The 18,657-nt window shown below is 45.1% G+C and overlaps 1 protein-coding gene across 7 annotated transcripts in view; it reads right to left on the bottom strand.

Moving 5' to 3' along the window:
* The window catches only part of ZNF536 (zinc finger protein 536), a 773,116-nt gene extending 755,931 nt beyond the window's left edge, over nt 1-17,185 (bottom strand). For 5 of the 7 annotated variants that reach the window (XM_067471133.1, XM_060788164.2, XM_060788167.2 and 2 more), the window contains exon 1: nt 17,098-17,185. The gene's annotated coding sequence lies outside the window, so the exon portion shown is untranslated. Of the gene's footprint in view, nt 1-10,080; nt 10,883-13,298; nt 13,391-17,097 lie in introns of those variants that run through there. The other 2 variants (XM_067471135.1, XM_067471134.1) reach the window with 2 other exon arrangements.
* Nucleotides 17,186-18,657: the final 1,472 nt, after the last annotated feature.

The raw sequence follows: 18,657 nt of genomic DNA, 5'->3' as shown, positions 1-18,657 counted from the left end.
TCTGGCGCGTTATATTTTTCCCCCACCGAGGCACGAAGAATAGACAGATGACATCCATTCATTCCAGGACGGCCATCAACCATCCCCTGGATCAGAAACCATTTCGAGCCCAAGGTCTGATCCTCAATCATGCGTCCGACTCTTTAGAAGTTCGATCTTTCATTTCTCTGTCCAGAATCACTCAGTCCTGGAGTTTGAAGAAGCTCTTTCGACGAAATGGAGAGCTTGCAACTCCTCTGAAGTTATGTACTTCCATACAGACCCATTTTTAGCGTCTACAAATCTCTTCATATCGTTTAGTGAAAGGCAGATAACGTCAATGTTGAACAAAACATAATATTCTACACACACAAAATTAAATTGCCCAGAAATATACGTTCCCTGCTTCCATTTCCTTGCTTTTGTCTTGACAACAAATTTCTAAAATGAGCTCTAATTTTTTAAAGCAGGAAAAAAAAGAATCTGTAAATAAATGTGTGTGGTTTTTTTTCCACAATTAATGAATTGTGAAAAAATATACCCTCTTTTTTATTCTGAACTAATCTTAGGCATAGCTATTCAGGTGCCAGAAAGAACATATCAAACAGGTATTTCCTAGACTTCGCAGATAATAAGAAATCAGGGTGGATTTTTTTTTTTTACAGGAATGCACCTTATTCAAAGTTGAAAAATAATTGAGCTTCCCCCTCAAATCGCTCTCTTTACAACATTCATATAAATGCAACTCAAGGCTTTTCTATGACAAGCACTCCAAAGACACCTGTGTGCAATCCGCGGCCCATTCTGAGCAACATGCAACGTTCAAGGAAGGGGGGAGCAAAGGGGGGAGCGCGTCTCTCTCGCGCTTCAATTCAGGGAAACTTGTGCTTCTTTGAGAAAAGTCCCAGGAATGCCCCCAATAGATCCCATAGGTCTGCTCTAATGCAAATGCTTAGGCTTTCCTAGGATGTAAACAAGCTAATGTGCCAGCTTCTTCCTTCCCCGGCGATTTCTGATCACAATTTTGATGCAGTGAGACAAATGCTGCAACTTCTACGTCTCTATCAACGGCACCGATTATGATTACAAAGGCTACGGCATTTCATCTAAATTTCTAGTAAAGACAACTCTGTTTAATACTGTTTTATTGCTATACTAGCTGACCCCTGCCACGCATTGCTGTGGCCCAGTCTTTATTTATTTATTATTTATTTATTGTTCTTATACCCCGCTATCATCTCTCACAGGACTCGGTGTGGCTTACAAGAGGCCAAGCCCCACAACATCACAAAACAACCACAACATATACACAAACACACATATATACACATATACACGAATATATACACACATGCATGTATATATACACACAAAACACATATACACAGACTGGGTCACAGCAACACATGGCAGGGGATGGCTAGTCTATATAAATAAAAATGATGAATAACTTATAAAAGCAAAAAAACAATATAGTAATAACACGACACATTTTAAAAACATGAGGCAGGGCCAGTCTGTGTATATATGTATATGTGTATGTATGTGGTTTTGTGCATGAGTTGTAATGTATTTCTTTTTTGCTTTTTAAGTCTCTTCTGCTGTGTTTTTCAGTGTTTTTATGAGTAATGGTCACTTGTTGGCCTGATAAGTGTCTTGTGTCCAAATCCAGTGGTTATTGAGTTATGTTAATCCCACAAAACGAACATTACCTTTTTATTTATATAGATTGTTATTTAAATTGCATATCTATTGTGTATATATGTGTATATATGTGGTTTTGTGCATGCATTGTAATGTAATTTTATTTTTGCTTTTTAAGTCGTTTCTGTTGTGTTTTTCAGTGTTTTTAGGAGTGATGGTCACTTGTTGGCCTGACAGGTGTATTGTGTCCAAATTTGGTGTCAATTCACCCAGTGGTTTTTGACTTATGTTAATCCCACAAAACGAACATTACATTTTTATTTATATAGATTGTTATTTAAATTGAATATCTATGTTTTTAGTTGTGGGCACATGGGGTGCCGGTTTGTCAGCCACCCTGAGTCCCTCTGCGGAGGTCGAGATAGGACGGGATACAAATGTCCGAAATAAATAAATAAAATAAAATAATAAAATAAAATAAAATAAAATAAAATAAAATAAAATAATAAAATAAAATAAAATAAAATAAAATAATAAATAAATAAATAATAATAAATAGAATAATAAATAAATAAAATAAAATAATAAACTCTGAGCAAGTTGCTGGTGAATAACAAGATCTCAAGTGTGTTGGGAAGTTATACATCCTGAAATAGTCATCTTCCTTCACTGCAATCTATATAAATAAAAATGTCATGTCTGTTTGTGGGATTAACATAACTCCAAAACCACTTGACACCAAATTTGGACACAATATACCTATCAGGTCTACGAGTGATCATCACTCATTAAAAAACACAGCAGAAAAGACTTAAAAAGTAAAAAAAACAACAACATTACAACGCATGTGCAAAACCACACACATACATATACACTCAAACACACATATATACAAATATATACACACACAAAAACACATATACACAGACTGGACCGCAGCAATGTGGGGCAGGGGACGGTTAGTCTATATAAATAAAAATGTAATGTCTGTTTGTGGGATTAACATAACTCCAAAACCACCGGACGAATTGACACCAAATTTGGACACAATATACCTATCAGGTCCACGAGTGACCATCACTCATAACAAACACAGCAGAAGAGACTTAAAAAATAAAATTTAAAAAGCATTACAACGCATGTGCAAAACCACACACATACATATATACTCAGACACACATATACACAAATATATACACACAGAAAACACATATACACAGCAATGCGTGGCAGGGGACAACTAGTCTACATAAATAAAAATGTAATGCACAAAACCACATATATATACAAACACACATATATACACATATACACAAATATATACACACACAAAACACATATACAAATATTGGGTCACAGCAACACATGGCAGGGGACGGCTAGTCTATATAAATAAAAATGTAATGCACAAAACCACATATATACACAAACACACATATATACACATATATATAAATACATACACACATGCATATATACACACACAAAACACATATACACAGACTGGGCCACAGCAACACGTGGCAGGGGATGGCTAGTCTATATAAATAAAAATGTAATGCACAAAACCACATATACACAAATATATACACACACAAAACATATATACACAGACTGGGCCAGAGCAACACGTGGCAGGGGATGGCTAGTCTATATAAATAAAAATGTAATGCACAAAACCACATATATACACATATACACAAATACATACACACACACACACATATATACACACACAAAACATATATACACAGACTGGGCCACAGCAACACATGGCAGGGGATGGCTAGTAGTGGATATATAGCATGACAAATTTACTTAATGATTTCCTCTAGAAACACAATCCTTTTTTTGGTAATTCCTAGAAAAAGGATCAAGCTAACGGTGATCTGTGGCACGCCTGACACAAGTGCAGACTTCTTTGAAAGGCAACCGGGTTGAGCCTCCCCATTCCAAGAGCAAACGAAACACAAAATTTAGAACAATGAGTGTTTTATCATCACACATTTCAATGGAGAAAGGGAAAGGCCGACAGAAATCAGAATGTAAATTGCAAACCGAGACATGAAGCTATAAGGGCGAACTAACTTTAGTTATGTGTCAGACTGCGAGGGATATGCATTCCTAATTCTCACTTAGGAACGCTGCATTAAAAGGAGCCAAATATTACCGAGAAAAGTAATTAAAGCACATACACACACACACACAAAAAGATCAAAACAAGGGGGAGGAATACAGAGCAGATGGATTTTTCTGTGCTCTTCCAATCCCATTCGATGCAAAAACTGTTCAAGATGGAAATGAAGATGGAAAAAGGAGGGCCCAACTGGGTGCACTTCATGCAACTTGGCGTGAACATGAACTTGGGATGCTCCGAAAAATATTTATTTGTGTACGTTCAGGATAGAGAGATTTTGCAAAATGCCACGCACAAGACTCAACGTCAGTCTAGAGAGCGCACTCTTCATGTGGGAAAGGAGAAATGAATACACAGAAGGGCACAGAAGGATTGCAATTGTCAAAGAGCAGGCACATCAATGCTATCATTGGGTTGCTGTGAGTTTTCTGGGCTGTATGGCCATGTTCCAGAAGCATTCTCTCCTGATGTTTCGCAGGCATCCTCAGAGGTTGAGGGGTCTCTGAGGACGCTTGTGGGAGAAACATCGGGAGAGAATGCTTCTGGAACATGGCCAGACATCCTGGAAAGCTCACGGCAACCCAGTGATTCCAGCCATGAAAGCCTACTTGTCACAAAAAATTAATGTGCAGATTTTGTAAATGTGGATTTAATATGATGTGTGGGAATGAATGGAAGGATGCATGGATGGCGCTAATAATTTTGGGAACACCAGTATAATATTAAAGCCTGCAATGACTAACCCTGCTTTGCTGGACTGTAATTAAAAGTTGCTAATAACAACTGAAGAGTAAACTCTGATAAGAATTGGGACAGTGGTAACAGAAATGGGTTGTTGTAGGTTTTTTCGGGCTATATGGCCATGGTCTAGAGGCATTCTCTCTTGACGTTTCGCCTGCATCTATGGGAAGCATCCTCAGAGGTAGTGACACAGGACAGAATGCTTCTGGAACATGGCCAGACGTCCTGGAAAGCTCACAGCAACCCAGTGATTCCGGCCATGAAAGTCTACTTGTCACAAAAATTTAATGTACAGATTTTATAAATGTGGATTTAATATGATGTGTGGGAATGAATGGAAAGATGTAGGGATAGCGCTAATAATTTTGGGAAAACCAGTATAATAATAAGGCCTGCAATGACTAACCCTGCTTGCTGGACTGTAATTAAAAGTTGCTAATAACAACTGAAGAGTAAAGGGCTCTATATGGCTATGGTTTAGAGGCATTCTCTCCTGACGTTTCGCCTGCATCTATGGCAAGCATCCTCAGAGGTTGTGACCTCACTACCTCTGAGGATGCTTGCCATAGATGCAGGAGAAACATCAGGAGAGAATGCCTCTTGACCATGGCCATATAGCCCGAAAAAACCTACAACAACCCAGCGATTCCGGCCATGAAAGCCTTCGACAATACGATAACAGAAATGTTTACAATGTTAAGAAGGAAGTCAACACAAGCTTTGTGTTTGTTAACACCAACCTTGAAGTCTCCTAATTCAATAATTTTGGGAACACCAGTATAATATTAAAGCCTGCAATGACTAACCCTGCTTGTTGGACTGTAATTAAAAGTTGCTAATAACAACTGAAGAGTAAAGGGCTATATGGCTATGGTTTAGAGGCATTCTCTCCTGACGTTTCGCCTGCATCTATGGCAAGCATCCTCAGAGGTTGTGACCTCACTACCTCTGAGGATGCTTGCCATAGATGCAGGCGAAACATCAGGAGAGAATGCCTCTAGGCAATGGCCATATAGCCCGAAAAAACCTACAACAACCCAGTGATTCTGGCCATGAAAACCTTCGACAATACGATAACAGAAATGTTTACAATTTCACACAGATATATAAACCCATTTTCCTAATTCCAACAGACCTCACTACCTTGAAGATGCTTGCCATAGATGCAGGCGAAACGTCAGGAGAGAATGCCTCTAGAACATGGCCATATAGCCCGAAAAAACCTACAACAACCCACCGATTCTGGCCATGAAAGCCTTCGACAATACGATAACAGAAATATTTACAATTTCACACAGATATATAAACCCATTTTCCTAATTCCAACAGACCTCACTACCTCGGAGGATGCTTGCCATAGATGCAGGCGAAACATCAGGAGAGAATGCCTCTAGACCATGGCCATATAGCCTGAAAATACCTATAGCAACCCAGTGATTCTGGCCATGAAAACCTTCGACAATACGATAACAGAAATGTTTACAATTTCACACAGATATATAAACCCATTTTCCTAATTCCAACAGACCTCACTACCTCGGAGGATGCTTGCCATAGATGCAGGCGAAACATCAGGAGAAAATGCCTCTAGAACATGGCCATATAGCCCGAAAAAACCCACAAGAACCTAATGTTTACAATGTTAAGAAGGAAGTCAACACAAGCCTTGTGTTTGTTAACACCAATCTTGAAGTCTCATAATTCAATATAATGTTTCATTTAGCTGTAGAAATTCCTTCAAACTCCGATCTGCCGTGATCGTATGTGATCTGAACCCATTTTCAAAATCTTATCCTGTCATTTTTACATTATTCCAACGTAACCTTCCTAAAGCTGATGGTTTATTTGCACTTTTTTCTATATCTAAAGAATTAGTCACTCCTACAGCAGTATCTATTCCTCCTAACAACATATCCAAAGGATCCCTTTGGATATCCAACTCTTTTCCCATTAATTTCATGCATTTGTTTAACATACTGACCAAGAAAGCCTTCGACAACACAATGCTGTCATTATTATCAGGCAGATCGGCCTGAATTGAGGAATTTAGAGACTTTTTGCCATCAGAATGACACCAGAATGACTGCAAAAGCCCGCACGGTGGAGGGCCAAACAGCCCCCTATTTGGAAGTCCCTTCCCCATACTGTGGGCCTTTCTCAACTCTTGCCTCCTTCCCAAAAGCTCCCTTTCTGGGGCTCAAAACACACCTGCTTTTATGAGGAGGGGGACTACTTTTACCCTCCCAAATAGTAGCAGCAGCACTTGGAGACAAGTGATAAAACCTGCCACTTTGCTGGAAAGAGGCATCAGTTTTTCACAAATGCACATCAACATTGGGTTGTTGTAGGTTTTTCGGGCTATATGGTCATCTTCTAGAAGCATTCTCTCCTGACATTTCGCCTACATCCTCAGAGGTTGGGAGGTGAGTTGCTCAGAGGGTTCATCTTAGCACCAAGTTGGCAAGAGTTTTGTTATCATTTGTATCGTAATTTTAGATAGACAATTTTGGGCTGTATTGGCCATGTTCTAGAAGCATTCTCTCCTGACGTTTCGCCTACATCTGTGGCAAGCATCCTCAGAGGTTGGGGGGTGATTTGCACAGAGGGTTCATTTTAGCACCAAATTGGCAAGAGTTTTGTTATCATTTGTATCGTAATTTTAGATACACAATTTTGGGCTATATGGCCATGTTCTAGAAGCATTCTCTCCTGACGTTTCACCTGCATCTGTGGCAAGCATCCTCAGAGGTTGGGAGGTGAGTTGCTCAGAGGGTTTGTTTTAGCACCGAGTTGGCAAGAGTTTTGTTATCATTTGTATCGTAATTTTAGATACACAATTTTGGGCTGTATGGCTATGTTCTAGAAGCATTCTCTCCTGACGTTTCACCTGCATCTGTGGCAAGCATCCTCAGAGGTTGGGAGGGTGAATTGCACAGAGGGTTCATCTTAGCACCAAGTTGGCAAGGGTTTACTTATCATTTGTATTGTAATTTTAGATACACAATTTTGGGCTGTATGGCCATGTTCTAGAAGCATTCTCTCCTGACATTTCGCCTACATCCTCAGAGGTTGGGAGGTGAGTTGCTCAGAGGGTTCGTCTTAGCACCAAGTTGGCAAGGGTTTAGTTATCATTTGTATTATAATTTTAGATAGACAATTTTGGGCTGTATTGGCCATGTTCTAGAAGCATTCTCTCCTGACATTTCGCCTACATCCTCAGAAGTTGGGAGGTGAGTTGCTCAGAGGGTTCATTTTAGCACCAAGTTGGCAAGAGTTTTATTATTTGTATCGTAATTTTAGATACACAATTTTGTGCTGTATGGCCATGTTCTAGAAGCATTCTCTCCTGACATTTCGCCTACATCCTCAGAGGTTGGGAGGTGAGTTGCTCAGAGGGTTCATCTTAGCACCAAGTTGGCAAGAGTTTTGTTATCATTTGTATCGTAATTTTAGATACACAATTTTGGGCTGTATTGGCCATGTTCAAGAAGCATTCTCTCCTGACGTTTCGCCTGCATCTGTGGCAAGCATCCTCAGAGGTTGGGGGGTGAATTGCACAGAGGGTTAATCTTAGCACCAAGTTGGCAAGAGGTTTGTTATCATTTGTATTGTAATTTTAGATACACAATTTTGGGCTGTATGGCCATGTTCTAGAAGCATTCTCTCCTGACGTTTTGCCTGCCTCTACGGCAGGCATCCTCAGCCCTCCCAACCTCTGAGGATGCCTGCCATAGATGCAGGCAAAACGTCAGGAGAGAATGCTTCTAGAACATGGCCATATAGCCCGAAAAACCTACAACAACCCAGTGATTCCAGCCATGAAAGTGTTCGACAATATACATGAAGATTGGAGGAATGTCTCCTGATTCCAGTGGTCTTCACTCTTGGAAGGAGGAGGCACTAGCCCTCTCCATTCCTAATGAAATGCCAGGAAACTCAGGGGTCTCTTCCCCCCTCTCGCTCTCACACATACTATAATATATCTATATAAATAAAAATGTAATATTAGTTTGTGGGATTAACATAACTCAAAAACCACTGGACGAAGTGACACCAAATTTGGACACAAGACACCTCTCAGGCCGACAAGTGACCACCACTCATAAAAATACTGAAAAACACAGCGGACTTAAAATCCGAAAAAGCAAAAATATGCTACAGTGCATGCGCAAAAATGAAAGAACACACACAATAGCATATCCACACTCTCTTCCAGACTACAGTTCCCAGCATCCCCTAGACCAGGTGCTTTAGGAGAGGAGGATGATCCAAATGCATTGCTTCCAAGCTTTCTCCTTGGATTTCTTTGAGAGCATCCCAATCCCTGCATATGTACAATTTCCTATTCCTGGACTGCAACTCCCAGCAGTCCTCCAGATAGTTAAGATAGATTAGATAGAGATAGGTAGGTAGGTAGGCAGGAAGATCAATTGATCAGCAGGACTGCTGCAAATTGTAGTCCAAGAATAGGTAGAGAAGGAAGAAAGGTGAGAAAGAAGAAGGGAAAGAAAAGGGGGAAAAGAAGGGAAGAGGAAGAGAAGGAAAGAGAGAAGGAAGGAGATAAGAAAGAAAGAACGAAAGACAGACAGAAAGAGGAAGGACAGAAAAGGGAGGAAGGAAGGGAAGAGGAAGAGAAGGAAGGAAAGAGAGAAGGAAGGAAGGGAAGAAAGAAAGAAAGAAAAAAGAGAAGGAAAGAGAGAAAGAAAGAAGGAGAGAAAGAGAAAGGGACAGAAAAGGAGGGAAGGAAGGGGAGAAAGAAAGAAAGAAAGAAAGAAAGAAAGAAAGAAAGAAAGAAAGAAAGAAGAGAAGGAAGGAGAGAAAGGAGAGGAAGAGGAAGAGACAGAAAAGGGGGAAGGAAGGGAAAAGGAAGAGAAGGAAGGAAAGAAAGAAAAAGAGAGAGAGAGAGAGAGAAGGAAGGAGAGAAAGAAGGAGAGAAAGAGGAAGGGACAGAAAAGAGGGAAGGAAGGGAAGAGGAAGAGAAGGAAAGAATGAAAGATAAAGAGAGAGAGGTAAAGAAAGAAAGAAAGAAAGAAAGAAAGAAGAGAAGGAAGGAGAGAAAGAAGGAAGGGATAGAAAAGGGGGAAGGAAGGGAAGAGGAAGAGAAGGAAGGGAAGATAAAGAGAGAGAGATAAGAAAGAAAGAAAGAAAGAAAGAAGGAGTGAAAGAGGGAGGGAAGGTTGGCCACAGCAACGCGTGGCGGGTACAGCTAGTTGCCTATCTAAAATCACGATACAGATGATAACCCAACTCTTCCCGACTTGGTGCTGAAGTGAATCCTCTGAGCAACTCCTTCCACTCCTTGGGAACTCCTGGCAGGTGACAGGCAGGCCTTCCAACGCCACCACGACACCGAGCAGCCCCCCCTCACTCTCTCACTCTCTCCCCAAACGGTACCCACAAAACACCCGCTATTCCACCAAACATCCTTCCTTGTTGCCCAAAACATATACCAAAAAATTCCTACGACCGAGAAGCAAGCAAAAGAATGAGAGCGTCATTCCGAAGCCTTTCATTAAGTATTAGTATTATGATTCTTTATCTCCGCGCGACCTATTCACGGACTTTCGCAGCTCACTTACTTTTCAGTCAATAATCAGCCGGGTCGGAAAGACTTTGGGGGGAAAAGGGGGTCGGTTTTGGGTGGGCGAGGAAGTTTCCTTCAGTGGGGGAAGAGGTCCCAAATGGTGCGGAGAGAGAGAGAGAAAGAGAGAGAGGGATGGAGGCAGCTGATGCTCGGTCCGAGCGGGTGGAAAGAAGCCCTCCTCCTCTCGTGAAGTTCGTGGAAGACGCCCAGGTCCCCCCCACGGAGACCCACCCACCCGTCCTCGGTCTCAGGTGGAACAGTCCGGCATCCAAGCATCCGGGAGGAGAAAGGACGAAGAGAAGGAGGAGGAGGAGAGGGGGGGAGTGGTCACTTTCCTCCCCCCTCTTTCTTTGGGAGCCTTCTTCTCATGCTTCTCTTTCCAAAGAGGCGAGGGAGAGAGGGAGAAGGGAGCAAGCCAAGCCGGTGCCAAAGGGAAACCAGGAGGAAGAGGAGGAGGAAGAAGAAGAGGAGGAGGAGGAGGAGGAAGCACGCCTCTCGCCTCCCAGCTCGGAGGGGCCAAAGCGACCCAAAAGGCTTCTCAGAGAGAGCAAGGAAAGTTCTACAAGGCGGACACCTCGCTGATTCCCAGCCTGGAATAAGGATAGAGGAGGAGGAGGAGGAGGAGTGGAAGAGGAAGAGGAGGAGGAGGAAGAGGAGGAGGAGGGATCCCAACGAGGCAGCGGCGCTCTCTCTCTCTCTGGAAGCGGAGAGTCCAGGCGCCCCTCTTGGAGTGAGTCTCAACTGCACGGGGATGGCCAAGGAGAGAGACCCCGGCCCCGCAGACAGACGGGGAAAGAGAGGGGGAAAGGGAGGGGAGGGAGGGAAGGAGGGAGGGAGGGAGGGGGCCGCCTGCTTCCTCCTCCTCCTCTTCCTCCTTCTCCTCCTCCCCCCTCGGAGTCTCTCTCCGCTTTGCGCGCCGGGCCAACTTCGCGTCTGCGCCTTTGCGGGACTCCCCTGAGTTTCTCTTTCTCTCTCTTTCTCTCTCTCTGCCTCCTTCCCTCGTTCCGCTCAAGTGTGAAAGGCCCCGAGAAAGAGAGGGGAAGGGAGAGGAAGAGAGAGGAAGAGGCAGAAAGAGAGAGGGGACGAGAGAGGGGGGAAGAGAGTATGAAAGAGAAAGAGAGTGAGGGAGGGAGAGGAAAAGACAGGGGGAAGTGAGTGAGAGAGAGAGAGAGAGGAAGAGAAGGGGAAGAGTGTGAAAGAGAAAGAGAGGAAAAGAGAAGGGGAAAGAGAGGAAGAGAGAGAGGAAGAGAGTGAGTGAAAGATAGGGGGAAGTGAGTGAGAGAGAGGAAGAGAGAGTGTGAGAGAGGACGAGAGAGGGGAAAGAGAGTGTGAAAGAGAAAGAGAGGAAAAGAGAAGGGGAAAGAGAGGAAAAGAGTGAGAGAGAGTGAGGGAGAGGAAAAGAGAGGGGGAAGTGAGTGAGAGAGAGGGGGGAAGAGAGTGTGAAAGAGAAAGAGAGGGAAGGGGAAAGAGTGTGTGAGAGAGGAAGAGAGTGAGTGAGGGAGAGGAAAAGAGAGTGAGAGAGGAGAAGGGGGAAGAGAGTGTGAAAGAAAAAGAGAGGGAAAGAGAAGGGGAAAGAGTGTGAGAGAGGAAGAGAGAGAGAGAGAGTACAGGCGACACTTTTGCCCCCAAAGCAGCCGCTGGCTCTCTCTCACACACACACTCCCTCTCTCTGTGTGTGTCTCTATCTCCTTCCCTTGTTCCGCTCAAGTGCGAAGGAAAGACCCCGAGAAAGAGAGAGGAAGGGAGGGGGGAGTGAAAGTGAGTGAGAGAGGGAGAGGGGAAGGAAGAGAGGAAGAGAGAGTGAGAGAGGACGAGAGAGGGGAGAGAGAGAGAGGAAGGAAAAGAGAGAGAGGAAGAGAGAGTTAGAGAGGGGGAAGAGAGTGAGAGGAAGACAGAGAGGGGGGAAAGAGTGAGTGAGAAAGAGAGGGAAGAAAGAAAGGAAAAAGAGAAAGAGGAAGGCACAGGCGACACCTTTGCCCCCAAAGCACCGCTCTCTCACACACGCATACTCACTTACTCACTCAATAAGGGGAAGAGAGAGAGAGGAAGAAAGAGGGGAAAAGAGTGAGTGAGGAAGAGTGGAAGAGAGAGAGAAAGGACACAGGCGACACCTTTGCCCCCAAAACAGCCTCTCTCACACACACGCACACTCACTCACTAGGGAGAAGAGAGAGAGAGGAAGAGAGGGGGGAAAGAGTGAGTGAGAGAGAGAGGAAGGAAAAGAGAGAGGGAGAAAGAGAGAGGGGGAAAGAGTGAGAAAGGAAGGAAAAGAGAGAGGGAGAAAGAGTGAGTGAGAGAGAAAGGAAAAGAGAGAGGGAGAAAGAGTGAGAGAGGAAGGAAAAGAGAGAGGGAGAAAGAGTGAGTGAGAGAGGAAGGAAAAGAGAGAGGGAGAAAGAGCACAGGCGACACCTTTGCCCCCAAAGCAGCCCCCCCCCCTCTTACACAGTCACTCACTATCTCTCTCTCACTCTCACTCACTCTCTCCTCTCTCTTTGGGGGGGGGGGGGGTCTTGGCTTTGGGTCCGCTGTCCAAGCTTTGCTTGTGGGGTTTCCCCCTCCCTCACCCCTCCTCAGAGCCCAGTCTTCCCCTGAAAGCGCGCGCTTCTCGGGGTCCGGTCCCCCCCCCTTGAATGAATCCCCCCCCAGTCCGTCCTCCCTTGGCAACAAAGGGGAGGGGCGCTTGGAGAGAGGGGGGGCATCCTTCTCTCTCTCTCTCTCTCTCTCTCTCTGGAATCTTTCGAGGAAGGAACTTTTGAGGGACACCGGAGGCCCCCCCCCCTTCCCGCAGCCAACCCCAAAGTCTCCCAAGATCAAGAGGTGAGTGGAACACGAACCCACACAGAGGCAGGTGGGCAGGCAAGGCGGGGGGGGGGACTCCACGGTACCTTCTTCAGGTAGCGGCAGGTGCTGCTCCTGCTCCCCCCCCCTTGGGCATCATTCCACAGATAGAGAAACCCCGCTTCCCTAGTTTCCAACAGACCTCCCAAACTCTGAGGATGCCTGCCAGAGATGCGGGCGAAACGTCAGGAGAGAATGCTTCTGGAACATTGGCCACACAGTCCTGAAAACTCACAGCAACCCACAGGCTCCCTTTCCCCATCCTTCCCGCAAGGAAAGAAAAGTCCCAAGCGTAGGCACCCCTCTCCCAGCCTCCTTTTTTCTTTCCTTCCTTCCTTCCTTCCTTCTCTCTCTCTCCCTCCTTAGCAACATTACCTCGCCAGCCTTCAGCCCAGGGCGCCCTTTTTCGTGAGGAGAGGTCGATTGAAAGCCGGTGCAAAATGGCAGGGCTTGACCTCCCCCAATTCTCTCTCTCTTTCTCTCTCTCTCTCTCCCTCCCTCCCTTTCCCTTTCTCTCTCTTTCTGCCGAAGTTTGGCCCAAACTTTAAAGGAGTTTCCTTTCCATCCATTCAAAAGGATGAGAAAGCAAGATCTACCTATCTCTATCTATCTCTAGCTGTATCTAGTATCTATCTATCTCTATCATCTATCTATCTATCTATCTATCTATCTATCTATCTATCTATCTATCTATCTATCTCTATCTCTATCTCTATCTCTCTATCTATCTTCTGGGCAGATGTAACACAGGAACCAGACAGGCAAAAGGCAAGAGATGGACTTTGGCAAAACTTTTACCTCGGACCCATGTTTTGCTCTCACCACCAATGTTCTAGCGGTAGAGAGAGAGAGAGAGAGAGAAGTCTCCCCAAAGAAAAGTTTCCTGGCAACTTGGGAGCCCTGCTGGGAAGTGCAGGGAAACCCTCAAAGCCCTTCCTTCCTTCTTTCCTTCTTTCCTTCCTTCCTTCCTTTCCCTTGGAAGTCGCAATGGGCTCCTCCGAATGCAGCGCCTCTCTCTTTTCCTTCCTTCCTTCCTTCCTTCTTTCCCTCCCTCCTTTTTCCCTTCTTTCTTTCCTTCCTTTCTTCCTTTTCCTTTCTTTCTTTCTTTCTTTCTTTCCCCCCTCACTTTTCCCTTCTTTCCTTCCATCCCGCCCTTCCTTCCCTCCCTTTTTCCTTTTTCCTTTCCTTCCTTTTCTCACTTTTCCTTTCTTTCTTTCTTTCTTTCTTTCCTTCCTTTCTTCCCTCACTTTCCCTTTCATTCTTTCCTTCCTTCCCTCCCATTTCCTTTTCCGTTCTTTCTTTCTCTCACTTTTCCCTTCTTTTTTCTTTCCTTCCTTCCTTCCCTCCCTCCCCTTTCCTTTCTTTCTTGCCTTCCCTCACTTTTCCCTTCTTTCCTTCCTTTCCTCCCTTTTACCTTCTTTCCTTCCTTCCCTTTCCACTTTTCTTTCTTTCTTTCTTTCCCTCACCTTTCCCTTCTTTCTTTCCTTCCCTTTCCCCTCTTTCTTTCTTTCTTTCTTTTCTTTCCTCACTTTTCCCTTCTTTCCTTCCTTCCCTCCCTTTCCCCTTCTTTCCTTCCTTCCTTCCTTCCCTTTTCCCTTCTTTTTTCTTTCTTTCCTTCCTTCTCTCACTTTTCCCTTCTTTCCTTCCTTTCCTCCCTTTTACCTTCTTCCTTCCTTTCCTTCCTTCCCTCCTTTTCCCCTTCTTTCCTTCCTTCCATTTCCTCTCTTTCTTTCTTTCCTTCCCTCACTTTTCCCTTCTTTCCCTCTTTCCCCTTCTTTCTTTCTTTCTTTCCTTCCTTCCCTTACTTTCCCCTTCTTTCCTTCCCTTCCTTCCTTCCCCTGACAGCCTTTGCTCGCCAACGTCACTGCCATCATGGATATTTAATTATCCTGTGTTTTTTAATCACGCAGCCCCCCCTTGCGATTGTTATGCCAAAAGAAGAAGAAGAAGAAAAGAAAGGTCGGGGGGGGGGGGGAAGAGAGCTGTTTTGTTTCTGTTTATCTTTGAAGGCACTTTTCCAGGTTGGGGGGGGGCTTCCCAAACCAAACCAAAATACCACCCTGAGGAAGAGGAGGAAGAAATCAATCAATCAATCAATCCATGGGAAGAAACCGTCTTTACCCCCCTTTTTCCTTTCTCCTCCCTTTCCCTGCTTGTTTTTTTTTTTTGGGGGGGGGGGGGAGAGAAGGGTTGTTTGTTGTTGTTCCAAACGATAATAAGGATAATAAGGAGGAGTAAAAAAAAAGGAAGCAAGGGGGGGGGGGGGGAAGAAAGATTGTGTTCAATGAATAATGAAGCAGAGAGAGCACATGATTGACTGGGGGGAGAAGAAGGGGGGGGAGAGAGAGAGAGAAAGAAGAGAGAGAGAGAGAGAGAGTGAGTGGCCCAGGGGGGGCTCAATGCCCAGCTCTGCCCAATCTTGGCAGTTCTTTCCATCTCTCCCTCTCTCTCTCCTTCTTCTTTCTCTCTATCTCTCTCTCCCCCCCCCCCCCTTATTGTTATGATTGCTCTTCTTCCTCCCCCATAGCCATGCGACCACCTGGAAGCACCTTCCCGGCTTGGTAGGTAGGTAGAGAGTGGCATTGTACCCTTAAGAGAGAGAGAGAAAGAGAGAGAGAGGAGGAGGAGGGGGAAAAAACAGAAGGAGAAAGCAGCGAGAGGAGGAGGAGAAGGGGGGGAAAGGGCTCTCTCTCTCTCCCCCTCGTTCTCTCTATTGTCGCCTCGGCATAATTCACTGGGTCTTGCGGCATTTAGCTTTGATGAGAGCCCAACGCTGAACCCTTCCTATCCTCTCAACACCATTATCGTCCATTTTTTTCCCCCTTTCAAGCAACTCCGAAGCTTGGAGGGCAGAGAAGGAAGGAAGGAAGGAAGGAAGGAAGGAAGGAAGGAAGGAAGGAAGGAAGGAAGGAGGGCAGGCAAACAGGCAGGGAGGGAAGGAGGGTTTGGGGGAGCATGACCTTGAGCCCGTGTAAACACAGCGTCTCAACGCCCGGAGAGGCAACCCGATTGAGTCATCCTCTGCTTCGGTTACCCCCCAATCCTCACCCCAACCCCAACCCCCACCCTCCAAAAATAACCCGCCCCAATCCTCTTGATCCGGATTCAAATGAGGATCCATCCCCGAACCATTCGAGAGGGAATGAGATGGAAGAGGAGGAGGAGGAGGAGGAAGGGGAGGGGAAGCCCTTGGATCTCTAGCTCCGGATTCAAAGGAGGATCCATCCCCGAATAATTCGGAAGAGAATGAGATAGAGGAGGAGGAGGAAGTAGAGGAAGTGGAGGAGAAGGGCTTCTCTTGCACCGGATCCATCCCCGAACAATTTGGAAGGGAATGAGATAGAAGAGGAGGAGGAGGAAGTAGAGGAAGAGGAGGAGAAGCCCTTGAATCTCTTGCTCCCCGAATAATTTGGAAGGGAATGAGATGGAAGAGGAGGAAGGGGAAGAAGAGGAGGAGGAGGAGGAGGAAGGGGAGGAGAAGCCCTTGCTTCGGATTCAAATGAGGACCCATCCCCGAATAATTCGGAAGAGAATGAGAGAGAAGAAGAGGAGGAGGAAGTGGAGGAAGTGGAGGATGTGGAGGAGAAGCCCTTGGATCTCTTGCTCCGGATCCATCCCCGAACAATTTGGAAAGGGAATGAGATGGAAGAGGAGGAAATAATGAGGACCCATCCCCAAATAATTCGAAAGAGAATGAGATAGAAGAAGAGGAGGAGGAAGTAGAGGAAGTGGAGGAGAAACCCTTGGATCTCTTGCTCCGGATTCATCCCCGAACAATTTGGAAAGGGAATGAGATGGAGGAGGAGGAAATAATGAGGACCCATCCCCAAATAATTCGGAAGAGAATGAGAGAGAAGAAGAGGAGGAGGAAGTAGAGGAAGTGGAGGAGAAGCCCTTGGATCTCTTGGTCCGGATCCATCCCCGAACAATTTGGAAGGAAATGAGAATGAAGAGGAGGAAGGGGAGGAGAAGCCCTTGGATCTCTTGCTCTGAATCCATCCCCGAACAATTTGGAAGGAAATGAGGAGGAAGGGGAGGAGAAGCCCTTGGATCTCTTGCTCCGGATTCAAATGAGGACCCCTCCCCGAATAATGAGATAGAAGAAGAGGAGGAGGAGGAGGAGGAAGTAGAGGAAGTGGAGGAGAAGCCCTTGGATCTCTGGGCGATCCCTTACCTGTCCGGGACAGCAACACTTCTTCCAAGTCGGCTTCTCCCTCTTTGGGAAAACTCCAAGGGAAAAGCGGATTGGGGGGTGGGTGGGTGTAGGGGGGGGGGGGTTGCCATCCAGCCCCCGATCAGAAGAAGAAGCAGCTCCTCCGGCGCTTCTCTTCTTTCCGAGAGAGAGAGAGAGAAGTAATCAACGAGAGAGAGAGAGAGAGAGAAAGTGACGTTGATCTGCACTGTAACCTTGTGGCGTATTTAATGTAAATAAGCAGTTATGTTGCCAATCGCGCGCATGCAAACACCCGAAAAGGTCTTCAGCGTTGCATTTTGATGCTTTCCATTAAGGCTGACTTTATTTACATACACTATTTAAGGGAGGGAGGGAGGGAGGGAGGGAAAGAGGAGGGGGGGGAGAGAGAGAGAGAGAGAGAGAAAGGGGAGGAGAGAGAGAGAGAGAGAGAGAGAAGAGAGATTATGATGGTATACCGAGACAATACTAGTGCCAAATGATTATGAAAATATGATTTTAATTAATCACGTAGTAGGCAAGGAAATTAGCATACGGTAATTAAACTTCCAGGGGAAGAGGGGGGAGAGAGAGAGAAAGAGAGAGAGAGAGAAAGGGGGGAAAGAAAGAGAAAGAAAGAAAACGAAATGGAAATCGAGATAGATGCCAAGCGTGATTTCTGGTTCCTCCAGATACTTTGAGAAGTTCCAACCTCCAAACAAAACCCGAATCAAGACCAACTTGAACCAGGTTTAGCTGCAAATGTGTCCAAGGGAGGGGAGGGAAGAAGCAGCAAAAGGTGGGAAATTGAGGCAAAAAGGTTAGATGTGGTTAATAAGCGAAAAAGGAAGGGAGAGAGAGGGAGAGAGGGAGAGGGAAAGCTGAATAATGCAATTATGGATTCTGCGTCCCATAGTTGACAAAAGCCGGGTGCCTCAATGGACTCTTTGTGACGGGATTATATAATGATTGTGGGGTAATTATGGGGGGAGGAAAAGAGAGATTTAGTCATAATACTAAACAAAAAAAAGTATCCGAATACACTCTTGGAAAAGGGGAAAGAAAAGCGACATTAGGGGCATATTAATAGGGGAAAGAGGAGAAGAAGGAAGAATGAAAGAAAGAATGAAAGAAAGAAAGAAAGAAAGAGATGGAGACAGATGGATGAGGATTCCAAACGCCCAGCCACAGGGACACTTCAAGCATTGATCCAGGTGACGCCAGTTGCATCTGAACTGAAAGGAGCTCCCTCAAGATGACTGGCATACATTTTAAATCAGTTTACACCATATATATATATATATATATATATATATATATATATATATATCACACACACACACAGATGGAAATTATCTATTGGACAGATGGCCAGCTATTTCACCTCAGCAGACTGAAAGCCAAAACCAAGGTTACAACATTTGTTATAGAACTCCAGTATGCTGATGACAACAACGTCTATGTGCATTCAGAAAAAGACCTACAAGCCACTCTAAACACCTTCACAGAAGCTTGTTTATAAAGCTATTCCCCTCCCAACCCTGCTATATGCCTGTGAGACGT

This window comes from Anolis sagrei, chromosome 8, assembly GCF_037176765.1.
Source record: "Anolis sagrei isolate rAnoSag1 chromosome 8, rAnoSag1.mat, whole genome shotgun sequence".
Lineage (NCBI taxonomy): Eukaryota > Metazoa > Chordata > Lepidosauria > Squamata > Dactyloidae > Anolis > Anolis sagrei.
The sequence above is the reverse complement of the archived record's forward strand: the minus strand, read 5'-3'. Positions and strand labels throughout refer to the sequence as shown.